The sequence below is a fragment of the Gastrolobium bilobum genome, unplaced genomic scaffold, assembly GCF_033153095.1.
Source record: "Gastrolobium bilobum isolate Gb01-03AN ecotype WA unplaced genomic scaffold, APGP_CSIRO_Gbil_v1 utg1549, whole genome shotgun sequence".
Classification (NCBI taxonomy): domain Eukaryota; kingdom Viridiplantae; phylum Streptophyta; class Magnoliopsida; order Fabales; family Fabaceae; genus Gastrolobium; species Gastrolobium bilobum.
The window spans coordinates 208,208-224,542 of record NW_026896367.1 but is presented as its reverse complement, the minus strand read 5'-3'; the positions used below and the strand labels follow the sequence as shown (position 1 = coordinate 224,542).

At 36.1% G+C, this 16,335-nt stretch overlaps 1 long non-coding RNA gene across 1 annotated transcript; it reads left to right on the top strand.

Annotated features, from left to right (window-relative positions):
• Positions 1-8,816: 8,816 nt before the first annotated feature.
• LOC133299378 (uncharacterized) lies at positions 8,817-10,194 on the top strand. Its single transcript, XR_009749917.1, has 5 exons — positions 8,817-8,960; positions 9,147-9,233; positions 9,417-9,524; positions 9,715-9,899; positions 9,961-10,194. It is a non-coding gene; the product is annotated as an uncharacterized LOC133299378 (long non-coding RNA).
• Positions 10,195-16,335: the final 6,141 nt, after the last annotated feature.

Below are 16,335 nucleotides of genomic sequence, written 5' to 3'. Positions count from 1 at the left end.
CATTTGCCTAACATTTGAAATATTTTTGTGTGTAGTTATTTTATTTTTAAATGTGTTTATTATCCCTAAAGGTTTCTATTTGAAATTGAATATGATAGATTTGTTAGCCGCCAAAGTGGCCAAATTTATAAAGGTTAATTTAATTTCAAATAGGTTGGTCATATAAATATATTTTATTTATGCAAATAATAATCGACCCACAGGAAGGTTATTGTTTGGCCAAATAACATATGTTGTGTGATCAAGTGTGTGTTTATTGCTTATGCAGATAGTGATCGACCCACAGAAAGGTTATTTTTTGGCCAAGTAACAAACATACTATGGTAATAAATATGTGACAATTGTTATAAAAAAAAAAAATATGTGACAATTATCAAGAATTCTCCATGTAATTCATAGTCGGCCCACAGGAAGGCTATGATTTGACAGGACTTGTTGTCAATGTTTGATTAATACATTAAGAGTATCACTTACAAGTTGATATTTTTGTCCACAGACTAAATATTAATGTTGTGCACTTATAATAAACTGAAGGATTATTTGTATGTTATCTTTTTTGTTCTCTGTATAGTTTATGCTAGACTAAATGATATGCTTCCAATGCTTAATGAGGCAAATTTCAAGCTGTGGAAAGAGAATGTGGAAATTGTTCTCGACTGCATGGATCTCGACAATGCGCTAAGGACTGAGAAACCCACTTCCACTCAGGAAAATCCAAACACAGATAAAATTGAGAAGTTGGAACGCTCAAATCGCATGTGTCTGATGATCATGAAACGTTGCGTTCCGGAGGCGTTTAGGGGCTCGATTGTTGAGACTACTGATGCCAAGTTGTTTCTAAAGGAACTCGTGCAATACTTTGCTCGAAATGAAAAGGCTGAAATTGGTCAAACCTTGTCCAAACTCATAAACATGTGGTATAAAGGAAAGAGAAACATAAGGGAGTACATTAGGGAAATGTCTAATCTTGCTGGAAAACTAAAGGCATTAAAGTTAGAGATGCCCTTTGAGTTGCTCATGTACTTATTTATTATCTCTCTTCCTGCACAATACGGTCAATTTGTGGTGAGTTATAACACTCAAAAAGAAAAATGGACTCTTAATGAGCTCATTTCTCACTGCGTGCAAGAGGAAGGGAGGTTACAGCGAGAAAAGACTGATAGTGCTCACTTGGCATCAACCTCTCAAGACAAGAAAAGAAAGAGAGCTAAGGATAATGCGGATGCTTTGCCAAAGAAGCAAAAGAAACAGGACCAGGAATTCACCTGCTTCTTTTGTAAGAAATCTGGACACAGGAAGAAAAAGTGTTCCAAATACAAGGCATGGCGCGAAAAGAAGAGTATGACTCTCACTTTAGTTTGTTGGTACTGGTTCTGTGGCACAATCGTTTAGGTCATATCTCTAAACAGAGATTCAGAGGCTTGTGACTGATGGATTTCTTGAACCCCTTGATCTGGATGATTTTGAGGTGTGCATTGAATGCATAAAGGGAAAACAGACAAACATAAGGAAAATAGGTTCCAACAGAGCTTCAGACGTCTTAGAATTGATTCATACGGATATTTGTGGACCATTTCCTATAGCCTCTTGGAATGGTCAACAATACTTTATCACATTCATAGACGACTATTCAAGATTTGGATACCTATATTTGATTAGAGAGAAGTCACAATCATTGGATGTGTTCAAAGAATTTAAACCTGAAGTTGAACTTCAATTAGGAAAGAAAATTAAGGCCATTAGATCTGATCGTGGTGGTGAATACTATGGTAGATCTGATGGATCAGGTGAACAACGTCCAAGGCCCTTTGCGATCTTCTTAAAAGAGTGTGGAATCGTCCCGCAATACACAATGCCAGGTAAACCTAGCATGAATGGTGTTGCAGAAAGGCGAAACCGGACTCTTAAAGACATGGTAAGGAGTATGCTTAATCATTCTTCATTGCCAGAATCACTTTGGGGAGAAGCACTAAACACTGCAGTTTATATCCTTAATAGGGTTCCCAGCAAAGCAGCGACAAAAACCCCTTATGAGCTATGGAATGGAAAGAAACCTAGCATAAGGCATTTACACATTTGGGGTTGTCCAGCAGATGCAAGGCCTTATAGGCCAAATGAAAGAAAGTTGGACTCAAGAAAAATCAGCTGCTATTTTGTTGGATATGTTGAACGCTCTCGGGGCTTTAAGTTTTATAATCCCACTACAAGATCCTTTTTTGAGATGGGAAATGCCAGATTCCTTGAGGATGTTGAGTTTGGGGTGAAGATAAAATAAGGAATGTTGTCTTTGATGAGGAAGAAAATTATATTTCTCTTCCTAATATTGTTATCATTCAAGATGCAATTACGGAACAAGCAATGGGTCAAGACAATAATGAACCACCCCCTATGCCACCTATAGAACAAACTCAACAAACTCAAGAAGTGCCATTAAGGAAATCCACTAGAGAAAGGAGAAATGCAATTCCGGATGATTATATTGTGTTTCTTCAAGAGCATGAAAATATTTTAAGCTTGAAGGAAGATGATCCAATCAACTTCCAACAAGTCTTACAAAGCTCTAATGCTTATAAATGGATTGATGCCATGAAAGATGAGATGCAATCTATAAAAGACAACGACGTTTCGGATCTTATTGAGTTGCCTAAAGGTGTGAAACCCATTGATTGTAAATGGCTATTTAAAACCAAAAGGGATTCAAATGGCAACATCGAAAGATATAAGGCACGTCTAGTTGCTAGAGGTTTCACTCAGAAAGAAGCCATAGACTATAAAGAGACTTTCTCTCCGGTTTCTACGAAGGACTCCTTTAGGATAATAATGGCGCTTGTGGCTCATTTGGATTTGGAGATACATCAGATGGACGTAAAGACAACGTTTCTCAATGGTAACATTGATGAGACAATTTATATGGTGCAACCAGAAAAAACTTTGTATTGGGAGATTCAAAGTCTATGGTTTGCAAATTGAAAAAGTCCATTTATGGCCTTAAGCAAGCTTCTCGTCAATGGTACCACAAATTCCATCAGGTTATTATCTCCTAAGGTGAACTTAGTAGAAGATTGTGTGTATCACAAGTTCAGTGGGAGTAAATTCATATTCCTGATACTATATGTTGATGATATCTTACTTGCCAGTAGCGATATATATAGGCTTATTGCATGAAACCAAGAAACTTCTCACTAAAATTTTTGAGATGAAGGACCTTGGTGATGCATCTTTTGTCTTAGGAATACAGATACTTTGAGATCGCGCTCAAGGTATCCTATGGTTATCACAAAAGGCCTACATTGAAAAGATTTTGGATAGATTTGGCATGAAGGATTGTTTGTCAGGAGATGTGCCTATATCTAAGGGAGACAAGTTTAGTCTCGCCAAATGCCCTAAAGGTAAGCTTGAGATGATAGAAATGACAAAGGTACCTTATGCTTCGGCAGTAGGAAGCCTTATGTATGCCCAGGTTTGTACTTGCCCTGATATAGCATTTATAGTGGGAGTGTTAGGAAGATACTTGAGCAATCCAGGAATGGATCATTGGAAAGCAGCCAAGAGGGTTATGCGGTATTTAAAGAGAACAAAAGATTATATGCTTACATATCGGAGGTCAGATGAATTAGAGATCTTCGGATATGCTGACTCTGATTTTGCTGGATGCCAAGATAGTAAAAGATCCACATCAGGTTATGTCTACATGTTGGCTGGAGGAGCTATTTCTTGGAAAAGTGTTAAACAGGCACTCGTAGCTTCCTCTACTATGGCTGCTGAATTTGTAGCTTGTTTTGAGGCATCCAACCATGGGGTATGGCTGTAAAACTTTGTCACAGGGCCACATATAGTAAGTGGTGTTGAAAGGCCACTGAAGATTTATTGTGACAACAGGTCAACCGTGTTGTACTCTAACAACAACAGAAGCTCTTCAAAATTGAAGCAGGGACGAACTCCATGCTTGCGGATCCGCTTACTAAAGGCTTACTGCCTAAGGTCTTTCACGAGCATACTGCTCATATGGGTGTTGTTTTGTTCGATGACACTACGGTTTAGTGGGAGTTCTTTATGTAGGTGTTCTATGTAAATAAATAAATGAAATATTCTTATGTTTGTTTTCTGCAGAATAAAGAATTCAATGTTATTTTCCCTCTGAATGTATTAAATTTTGTGCTTGTGTTTCTACTTTGTGTATGCAGAAAATTTAGGATTGATCTCATAAAGATTAAAGTAGGACCAGTTGGAAATAGGCATGGTAAGATCACATTGCATGTAATTTCCATGCCACTCATCCATACTTGATCTATGTCATTGAATATATTGGTGCGATGACCATGGAAGGTTTAGATACGCTTGAAAGTGACAAAAGCCGCCATGATTTCATATTGATATAGGAGGTGGACCAGATTGTATCTAAGGAGGAATCTAAAGAAAAATAGCATACAGTTGCGCACTAAAGATATATGATATAATTATCTCAAGTTAATATGTGACCCAAGTGGGAGATTGTTAGGAAATTATATTTTCTAATAATCATTGTGGGTTACATATTATATTAATAATTATATTGTGCTATTTATATATATTGGGTAAATTAAAGTGATCAGTTAAATATTCCCAAATAGATTCCTAAGTGAGTATGGATTGAATGAGTGGATACCGGTGTTGGGCCAACTAGGTATAATGGGAGCTTATTGGCCCAACAATAAAGATAAAAACACTATAAGAGTTATGGTCCCCAAGAGGTCAAATAACAACCCTAGTTTCTCTTCCCCATCAAGAGAGAGACAGCACACTAAGGAATAAGATTTTAGGGTGATTTGACTGAGGAAGACTACAAACCCCAAGAGACAAGATAAAAGTTATTCCGCTGCAATGGAGACAGGTATGCCTCCACCTTTATGTTGTTCTTATTTTTCTTTATGATTTGGTATGATGGATCTTGGCTTATAGGAGATAGTTATCACCAAAAGGTTTAGAAGAATTAAAAATTCCAACATATGGAGATAATCAAATTGATTTTTACTTTGTTTTCTAGAAATGAATTTTTATGTTTCTTTAGAAACAATTATTCTGGTGTAGATATATTTGTTAGCTGCGTATCATTGCAATTCATAGCAGTAATTCTATATACCTAGATAATTTCTCACGGTTATAACTATCTATTCCAGTTGCTATGCAATCTTAAAATTAAAGACTTGATCATTCCATCTTTTCCCAAGATTGCCGAAATGTGGAAGCGCAAGTACAACTTCATTGAGATGAGAGAAGAGCTGAAGAGAGAAATGTCCTTCTACAATATTTTGATGTTCCCTGATGCTTTAAAATTGTTGAGCGACTTTTTCCCAAGCGTAGCAGGTGAATATCTCTTGCTTATTATCTTTCTCTTGTGCTTGGAGTTTTCTCTTTCTCCACTCTTATATTTCCCTATGGTGGTGGTAGAGATGACAATAAAGGCAATCAAACTAATAATCAGAATGCTCTGCAAACACAAATGTAGCGGACATAGAGACAACTTCTAGACTTCAATGTTAACTTTGATATTGAAAAATGTTTATTGCAAATAAGTTATTTATATTTTTTTTAAAACGACGTCGTTTTGGTATTGAAATTTTAAAAAATTATAAATATAAAGATTATTATAACCTTGAAATAAATTAAAATTACAAAAATACTATGATTTTCGCTCCAAAACGACATTGTATTGAGCTTACTGTATATAACTTATCTGCAGTAATTGTAGAAAAAATGAACCCATAATTAAAATATAATTATGTTTTTTTCCCATCTTACTGTATGTGAATCGTATTAATCATTCCATTTATACATTCAAAATTGGAATAACTTTCTTTTCGTGATGATTTCAATAATTCAACTACTTATTGATCATTAATGATACTCTTTTGGTAGTCAATTCACTACAATTGTTGAACTTGTGTGATATGTTATTATAATTATTAACTCTCATGTGGGTCTTTTCATAAATAAAAAAAAATTACGAGTGAGAAAATCATGATTAAGAATTAATATAAGTATGTGATATTATACTAAATATTTTGAATTAGCAATGCAACATAGTTAACACGACAAATTAAGAAAAAAAATATTAAATTTATAAACAATATAATCTAATAAAATTAAGAAATCATTTTTTAATTAATTTAATATTGAATCAATTTAAGGAAAGGTTGAATAAGAACTCAAGAGACATGTGATAAATTGAATGCAAAAGCACACAAGTGTACTAATATACGTTGTTTAGGCCCTTTAGGGAGGTTTTATTTACATGTTTTCTTTTTCTTTTTTCAAAGATGTGATACAGTATATAGAGGGGGCAAAGTTTTATTATTATTATTTCAAGAATAATATCTTGACATTCAACGAAAGATATTCCACAGTTTCTTTTTTTATTACTTGAAATTTTTACGATATAAAATACGATGTTGACATGTTTTAAAAATAGAGGAGGGATATTCTCACTACCAAAAATTTTTACTGCCAACTTACTACCTATTTAATCACCATTAGATTAACATTTTCTCTCTCTTCAAATTTTTTTTAACATTCTCTCTCTTTGATCCAATGGTGATGTGATGATTAGTAAGTTAGTAGTAAAAATTTTTGGTAATTAGAATATCCTTACCCTTAAAAATAATGGTTGATGAGACAAAATTAGTTGTCCACGAAAAACTAGAGGTGATATCACATGTCACCCAAGTTCCTTAAATTGATGATATCACCCGTAAGGCGTTATGTTTAACAATTTCATTTGTAATTTTATGTTTTTCATTTTGTTTGGTTTGTTGGGCTTAATTTTTAAAAATAAAAAAAATTTCAGTGAAAAGTAAAAATATTTATTTTATATTAAAATAAGAAGGGATTTTAAATGGCAAAACACATTTATTTCTTTATAAAATAAAAATTTAAATATAGGATACCATTTATTCTCTAATTTTGTTAAATCTGGTGATGTTGAATTCATTTCTTAATAGTATAAGTCATAAGTATTATATGAAAATCTGAAATAACATGTTTAATTTTTTTATTTTTTATATAAATTTTTGGTAAGAATAAAATTTACCATTTTTAAAATATTCTTTATCACTTTTCAATTAATAAAAAATTAAACACGTTATCCGCACTAAGTGCCGCTTGATCTCCTTGGCGTCACTGATAAATATCATGAATACCGAATTAAAATATTAAATAGGATAAAAAACCCTCCAAATGAGTCAAGGAGCCCCTCTTCTCTTCTATATAAAGACACTGACTGCGTACCCTTCCCTAGTACAATTGCCTTTAGGTGGTGTTTGGTTGGGAGCTTTTTCAGCGGATATTTATGTTTTTCAAATATGACTTTTAGAAACACAATGTTTGTTTCAACGTATTTTCACCAAAAATCCATCTATCCAATTTGTATGGATTTATGAGAAACATAAATATCTGCACTGTTTAAAAACCCAATTTGAAGGTGGGATTTTTCGAAAAACCGGTTATCTGACTTTTAATGCACTGTTGATTTCATAAAGTTACCTGATTTTTTCAGTAAAATTTTTCTCCACCAAACAACTTTTTTTTACATTTTTTTACATATCTCACCTTATCTATCTTTCCAATCATTTCTCTGTATATTTCATTTTTCTATTATTACAAAAAAAAAAATTCTGAACCAAACGCTGAATCCACTTTCAGACAAATTTCAAATTTTAGTCACTGCTAGCACTAAACACCAAGCTGGAGAAGACTGTGCAGTCTGAATTTGTTGCCTGTCTTGCTTGACGACGTGACACATTTGTTTCATTTTTCAAAGCACTAGAAGAGAAGAGCGCTTTCTCGGTCTCCTCTGGTATCGATTTTCCCATTCTTGTTACCATATATAACTTGAATTCCTTCAATGAGTTGAGATATTCACTAAAATATTTTTTAACAATTTCAAGCTGTGCAGGCATTTCACAGGTTTACTGATTACTTGCTTCTGCAATGACCAATGCTCAAACTTCAAATGAATCTATAAAAATCTTCACATCAAGAATCTAGGGCGGCAAAGATCTTATTCCCAAATTGAAGGTATATTTTCTACTCAGTAGCAATTTATGGTATTGTCGAGATTTTTTGTGGTAGATGATTCGACTTCCCCTGTTGGGCAAAGTATTCAATCTCCTTGATTGAAGTCTACTTATTCGAGAACTTCATTTATGTATGCAGGAAGGTTCATTATTTGTTTAGTTTGATTGATGTACAAATTTTAAGATCTGTTCTGGCATAGATTGCGCCGTCATAACCTATTTGGTTTTCAAATGCATATTTAATTAAAGTGGATTGCTTATTTGTGTATTGAGTATGATGTTTGCTTGAATTTTTTTCTTTCTTGACCATTTCTTTCCCTATTATTCTTTTTTATTTCTTCAGATCATTAATGTTCATTGGTATTTGTTAATCGCCATAACTACTTTTGTGATCGCTTAAGCTGTTTACTAATTCTGTAACAGATATTTTGGCACATTCAATTGATTTGAAGCCATGCAGGGTATACGGAGTTGTGTATCCAAAAAGAGGGCGGCAAAGGGAGAGCAAAACAAGGAAACTAATATTCCTGGACCATGTTGCAGAGAGGTACATATTCTTTCTCTATGATTTGTGCATCAAATATTATATTTGGAAGATATTATTTTTGTGTTTTTTCCATTACATTTAGATTTTTGACTATGTGCTTTGTGAAAGATCTATGAGAAATTGGAAGGCTCACTTGGAACCAGAAATGATGTCTTTGCAAGATACTCTTGGAGAGTTATCCGCCAAATGGATATGACCCCCAAGGTGGTCTCTGCTGCTAGGAACTCACATTTAGAAAATAATTCTAAGGTTGCAGTTACTTGGATGTTAATGAATGAAGCTTTTAACACAATAATTGGCACGCACACGGGCATCAATCTGGTCGAAAGTGTAGTTTACAGTCGAGGAAAAGCACATTGATGGTATAATTCCACATTGTTGCAGAACTTTATTAGTTTTCCCCGTCTTAAAGCATATAGCTCATTACTTCTGCTGCCATTAATTTGTATTTTCATTCAAAACTTTCTAATTACTCTAATATTCTTCTACTTTTCATATAAGAATCAAGAATACAACCTTTTGATCAATTGCTGTCATTTACTATTCAGATCAAAATTATCCAGGATTAATTTTAGCCAATTTTATACATTTATCCTGGAGAAAGATGATGAGATCATCGCTGCAGCTTGTGTAAGGTATCCTTTTTTTGTTTGTTAATCTTTCCAACTTTTTTAGTTATTGAGTTTGTGAACACACTTCTGTAACTTTGCAATGCCCCTCGTGCTCAGATGCTCTCTGCCCTTGAAATACAGATTTATAATTTTGTTTTGCGTTAACAAAGATTGTGATACACACTGTTATTGATTGTTACCTTCTAGCTCTATATATTTCATGAGAGGAGGATTGCAGAAATGCCTTTTATTGCCACAGAAGAGGCATACAGGGGCCAAGGAATTTCCTGGGCGTTAATGACGATAATTGAATCGGTAAGTGGTTAACAAAGTCCCTTGATCTCTTATAGAATGTCCATTCAATCATGTATAATCTATGTAGAGATTACAGAAGGATCTTAAAACAACAACTCAATTTGCCCCCCGTCAATTTCCTATCATTGCCATTCATAACAATATTCTATATACCTAGATAATTTATAATGATCATCACTACCTTTTCCAGTTCCTATGCAATCTTAAAGTTGCAAACTTGATCATTCCATCTGATCCAAAGACTGCTGGGATGTGGAAGCGCAAGTTCAGTTTCAATGAGATGAGCGAAGAGTTGAAGAGAGAAATATCATCCTTCAATATTTTGATGTTACCTGATGCTTTAAGACTGTACTAGAACTACGACAAGCATAACAGGTGAATATTTCTTCTCTTGTGTGGAGTTTTCTCTTTCTTTACTCACGTTCCCCTTCTACAGATGGGTGACAATAATAAAGACAATCAAAATGGCTTGGAACCACAGACAGAGCAGGGAGAGAGACCCCTTTTTGACTTGAATATTGCCCTTCATGAGGAAGACTATTAGAAGTACAAGAATCTTAGTATCCATACAAATGGTGAATGATAGGTTTATACTCTGGCTGACCGGATTAAAACTACAACAGTCTCTTTCCAAACCCAACAAGGTCAGAAGAGTTGCCATCCAAAGTAATGAGCCTAATGTCAACTACCATTATAGTTAATGACGCATGCTGAATGCTGCATGATATTAACCCTGACGTAGGGTGTGCATGACAATCGTTCTGTTTCCTGGCACTGTTTTTAAAAAGAAACAATTATTTTCTATTTCTGTGTCTTGGAACAGTTTCTGAGAAAAAAAATATGTTTGACAACATGTTCTATTTTTATTCTGAGAATGAGAATTGTGTTTGATAACACAATAAATAATATAAAAAAAATAATTCCTAATAAGCATAATTTTTTTTCGGATCATCACTTTCCTTTCATATGGCGGCGGTGGTGGCAGCGGCGTGGTGGTGGTTGGTGGTGTGTAGTGGTGGTGACATGGTGGTGTTGGTGATGGTATGGTGGTGGTGGTGACGACAGTGGCTGCGGCGATGATGGTAGTGGTTGGTGACGGTGGCAGTGGCGATGATGTGGTGGCAACATGGTGGTGAAAATGGTGGCGATAGTGGTGGTGGCAGTAGCTGCGGAGCTGATGGTGGTAATGGTGGCGATGGTGGTGGTAGTAGTGGTGGTGGTGGTGATGGCAGTGGTTGCGACGATGGTGGCTGTGGTGGTGACAGCAGTGGCTATGACGATGGTGGTGGTGACGGCAGTGACTGCGGCGATGGTGGTGGTGGTTGGTAGCGGTGGCGGTGGCGGTGGCGGTGGTGTGGTGACAGTGGCGATGATGTGGTGGCGGCAGTGGCTGCGGCGATGATAGTGGTAATGGTGGCGATGGTGGTGGTAGTAGTGATGGCAGCAGTGGTGATGGTGGCAATGGCTGTGACGATGGTGGTGGCAGTGACGGCAGTGGCTGCAGCGATGGTGGTTGTGGTGGTGACAGTAGTGATTGCGATAATGGTGGTGGTGGTGGTGACGGTAGCATGGTGGTGGTGATGACATTGTCGTGGTGGTGGTGATGGTGACAGTGGCATCATTGTGGTGGTGGTGGTGGTGGTGGTGGTTGTAACGACGACATTGGTGGTACAATGGCGGTGACAATTGTAAGAACCTGCACCGCTAATTAAGGAAATTAATTAGATAATTATGAGATAATTTCATAATTGACCCTAATAATAATTATGATAACATGTTCTATTTTTATTCCGAGAATAAGAATTGTGTTTGATAACATAATAAATAATATAATAAAATATAATTCTTGTTAAGCATAATATTTTTTCATATTACACTTTCTTTTTCATATAGTGTGGTGGTGGCGGCGGCAGTGGTGGTAATAGTGACGGTGGTGGCGGTGGTGGGGGCGACGAAGGTAGTGAAGGTGGTAATGCCATGGTGTTGGTGGAGACAGTAGTGGTTGCACACGACGGTGGGGGTAGTTGGTGGCGTGTCGGTGATATGGTGGTAGTGGTGACGACAGTGGCTGCGACGATGGGGGTGTCAACGGCGGCGGTGGTGGTAATGATATGGTGGTGCTGGAGAAAGCAATGACTGCGACGATGATGGTGGTAATTAGTGGAAGTGGTAATGGTTGTCGCGGTGACGGCAGTGGCTGCAATGATGGCGGTGGTAGTTGGTGGGGGTGAGGGTGGTGACGACAGTGGTTACGACGATGGTGGTGTCGACAGCGGCAGTGGTGGTAATGATATGGTGGTGCTGCAGACAGTAATGATTGCGAGACGATGGTGGTAGTTGGTGGCGGTGGTAATGGTGGTGGTGGTGACGACAATGGCTGCGATGGTGGTGGTGGCGACGGTGGTGGCGGTGTCGACGACAGTGGTTGTGGTGAAGGTGGTTGCGGCGGTGATGGTGGTAATGACATGGTGGTGGTTGCAATGGCGGCGACGACGGTGGTGGTAGTTGGTGGCGGAGGTGGTGGTGGTTGGTGGTGGTTGGTGGCGGCGATGGCATGGTGGTGATGGTGACGGCAGTGGCTGTAGCAATAATGGCGGTGGCGGTGGCAGTAGTGGTGGCAGCGACGATAGTGGTTGTGGTGATGGTGGTGGCAGCGGCGGTGGTGGTTATGACATGGTGGTGGTGGTGGTGGCTGCGACGACGGTGGCGGTAGTTGGTGGCGGTGACGACAGTGGTTACAATGATTGTGGTGATGGTTGGTGGTGATGGTGACGGCAGTGGCTGCAGCAATAATGGTGGTGGCGGTGGCAGTAGTGGTGGCAACGACGACAGTGGTTGTGGTGATGGTGGTGGCAGCGGCGGTGGTGGTTATGACATGGTGCGACGACGGTGGTGGTAGTTTGTGGCGATGGTGGTGGTGGTAGTGGAGACGGCAGTGGCTGCGACGATGGTAGTGGTTGGTGGCGTTGGTGGTGGCGGTGGCGGCAGTGCTGGAGACGGCAATGACTGCAGCAATAATGGTAGTAGTGGCGGTGGTTGTAGTAGTGGCGTGGTGGTGGTTGTGGTGATGTGGCGATGGGTGGAGGTGGAGGTGATGGTGGCGGTGGAATCGTGGTGGTGGTGACAACGGCATTGGTGGTACGACGACAATGGCGACAATGGTAGTGATGGTCGTGTCGAGATAATGGTGGTGGTGGAGAGTAATTGAGATAGACAAGTGTTTCTCATTTTGTGTCAAGGAGCAAAAAAGCATAAATTTTTTTATTGTTTTTTCTGTTTCCCAGCACAAAAATTAAATCGGTTCATTCCGAGAACAAAAAAATAAACTGATTTTACCAAACAAGTTTCCTATCCATTTTTGTTCCCGGGAACAGAAATTAAAAAAGAATTGATTTCAAGAAGGTTGTCATGCACGCCCTTAGATTGCTAAATCAGCCTAGTTTTGGACCGAAGATTTATTTTGTTTAGTGTAATCATTATTTAGTAAAAGCTATATTTCACTTGACTTTATTATGATACTATTGCAGCACTTTACATATTGGCGTATGATGGTTGATTATGCCACAACCGGAAGTTAACAATTAATAACTAAATCCTAAATATGTTCAAGTTTTGTATTAAATTTCAAATAGAAGGAGGAAAAACAATTTCACTTGCATAATTTATCACTGTTTTTTGAAAATGTGCTTAATTTATTTTGATTAGTAAAAAAAAATAGAGTAATTAATGTGAGACACAAGCCTTCATTTGTGATTTGCTAGAGCATTGAGAAAACACTTTCAAAAACCAATTAAGTCAAATTTTAGTTTATAAATGTAGTTTAATTGAAAACTAAATTATTTTAAACTACTTTCAACGTTTTCCTAGTATTTTTTAAAATTAATTAATTATACTACAAATTACTTGGTTCATTTAAATTTCCATCCGTGTTTGTCCTTTGATTTTCCTTTTTTTTCTTGTCCCTTGATAATTTTTTGGTCCGAGTTTGTTCACTACTAGAGTTAACAGCACAGCACCAAATGTTGGTAGCTCAGTTGGCGCATGAGAGCTTAGCAGATGAGGGTGAGAGTATGTGTTCGAATCTCCTCAGTACCACTTTTGGGAGGAGTTTAAAGCCTTAATTCTGGACCTGCCCCGAATCAGATTAGTTGCGAAGTCATGAACCGATTGAAATATTTCCAAAAATAAAAGAGTTAAATCTGTTCATTTTTGTTACCGATTAAAAGAAGTTACAAAATTGTATTGCATAAAACGGAAAAAGATCAATGAATTATATTCTTTAATTATCCTAACACTATTGCGTAAAATAATATTCAACACAAATGATATTATAATAAATTTTGTATTATTCTATTCACGAGTATTATTGGTCATCAATTAGCTAACAACACTAAAAAACTGTCTTATATCATCTTAATATTGGTCTATTTGTGGTGTCTTTAAACGTGCATGAAACGCAACCTTAGTTTCTCCTGAACTAAGACAACAAAATGTGATTTTTCAAATGAGATGGTTGTCAAAGTCAAATTTCAGGCAAAACCACACACGCACACAACAAATTATAAAAGTAAGCATTTTTATATGGAAAATTTGCAATATCATTAACTGACGTCCATGTTCTCAAGTGATGCATCATGAAATACAATTAACTTAGTTATATAAAATAGTTATACAAGTTACACTAATATACAATTAGCAATTTTATATAGCTGTTAATCATACTTTTATCTCACATTTAGACATGATTAGCCTTAAGGGGGTGTTTGTTTCAAGTATTTGGAGAGGATTACCGGTAATCCTTCTTTGGTAAATGCAATTACCACGTTTGGTAGAAGGAATAAAAATCAATTCACGGATATCTAAGGATTACCGGTAATTTGATTTATAAAGAAAAGTCACTATTCAGATTACCAAAAATAATATGGTAATTCGGAATACCAATCAGAATACCAAGTAAAGGGAAAGCACGATAATAAATTTTGAGACAAAAATACCCCAATATACATAAAAATCTAGACCCAATCTATCAATTACAAAAGTAAAAATAGTTTGGGGTTATTTTGTAAAATAACCTCATATTCCAAGTCATATTTCGTTCTAAACCAAACATGGAATCAGTAATTTTTATCCAATATTCCTGGTAATATTTTGGCGAACCAAACACCTCTTTCGTAAGATTCCAAGTAAACTCAATTTTTACTGTATTCCTATTAATCATGATTTCCGGATACCAAAAAATTTCTCTTGTACCAAACACACCCTAAGGGTACAATAAGGAGATCCTAAAAATGTCAAATTAAAATTTTATATATTGTGAAATACATATAATTTTTTTATAAAAAATATCCAATGCAACTGAAGATTCTCATCAAGTCATCAGCTTATTGCTCTATAAGGGAAAGTACCGGGTCCTATCCTGTGCACCCAATTAAAGTTAGCATAGCATCGAGTCTTGCAGATAAGACCCATCCAGATCTGTAATTAGTTCGTTATCTAGGTTGGCTAGTTTGTTACCTTGAATTTGTTATGTGAGTTTATCATTTGTAACCAATTGCACTGCTACGTCTATCTATATATTGACATGACTTTCATCAATAAAAAAAGACACAGTTCTGCAAATTATATTAACGTGCAAAATGTACACCCAAAATAAATCGGTACATGTTAAATTAACCTATATGTTTGGGTATTTTTCATATTGTGATCGTTTTTATTTGTCATAACTTATGATCGAGAAAGATTTTAGTAAAAATTATTCAGCTCCTTCAAAATTGCGGAATTAAATCATTTAATATACAATAGACTTGACCGTGGCAAATAATTCAATACATTTAATGTACTTCAATAAATTTAATAATAGTGTAGAAATATGATCATGTATTGTTTTAGTTTTTGTAAAAAATTATAATGAAGATTTTCAATCCTAGAAAGTGTTAGAATTCTTATAGAATTTAAATGTTATGAATAAGAAGTTGAGTACGAAGAGATGTTTCTTTTCACTATCGAACAAACATAATTATTCAAAGGTGAATAAACATGACTCTTCACCGCCGAACAAACACAACTCTTCATTGCCAATAGACATCATTCATCATGACCGGTCATGATTTATAAATATGAAAGGAAATCAGGGGAAAAAAAAATAAGTGACTTTTTTTATTTCTTTTCTACTCTGAAACTCTGCCAAAACAGTTTTTGAAATCTCATGCATTATGCATTCATTGTGTGATTGTTCAAACATAGGTTGCGTCTGTCGGTGTTGTCTGTTCGAGAGTGCCATCAACAAACAGAGGTAATATGTTCTATTTTTGGAGATAATTGTCCGCAAATCTTGAGCACCATAAAGAGGGTAATATTGTCTCAAAGACACAATATTTAACACTGGCTCAAATATGTACCCCAAAAAAAAAAAAACACTGGCTCACATTTTTCTTGTTGCATTCATATATTTTTGTAAGGTATACTTTAACTTTATAATATTGTGTGTTTCAATTTCTTATGTGTATTTCATAAAATTGTGTGTATTAATGTTGAAGCAATTTCTCTAACACAAATTATCCCCTCTCAATGATTTTAGCATCATTTTTCTAACCGAAACAACCATTATTAACGGAAATTAACTAAAACTTTTACATGCATGGAGCTTCCAAAAATCAATATTGACCAGTTCAGCAAATAGTACTTTTTATAGGAGTTGAAATGATCTATGCTCTATTGTGAGAATCAAATTCCAAAGTCAATCCATTTATATCCTAAAAACACTAATAATTCATGCAAGATATATCTCCCCCACTCCAAACAAAAGAATACA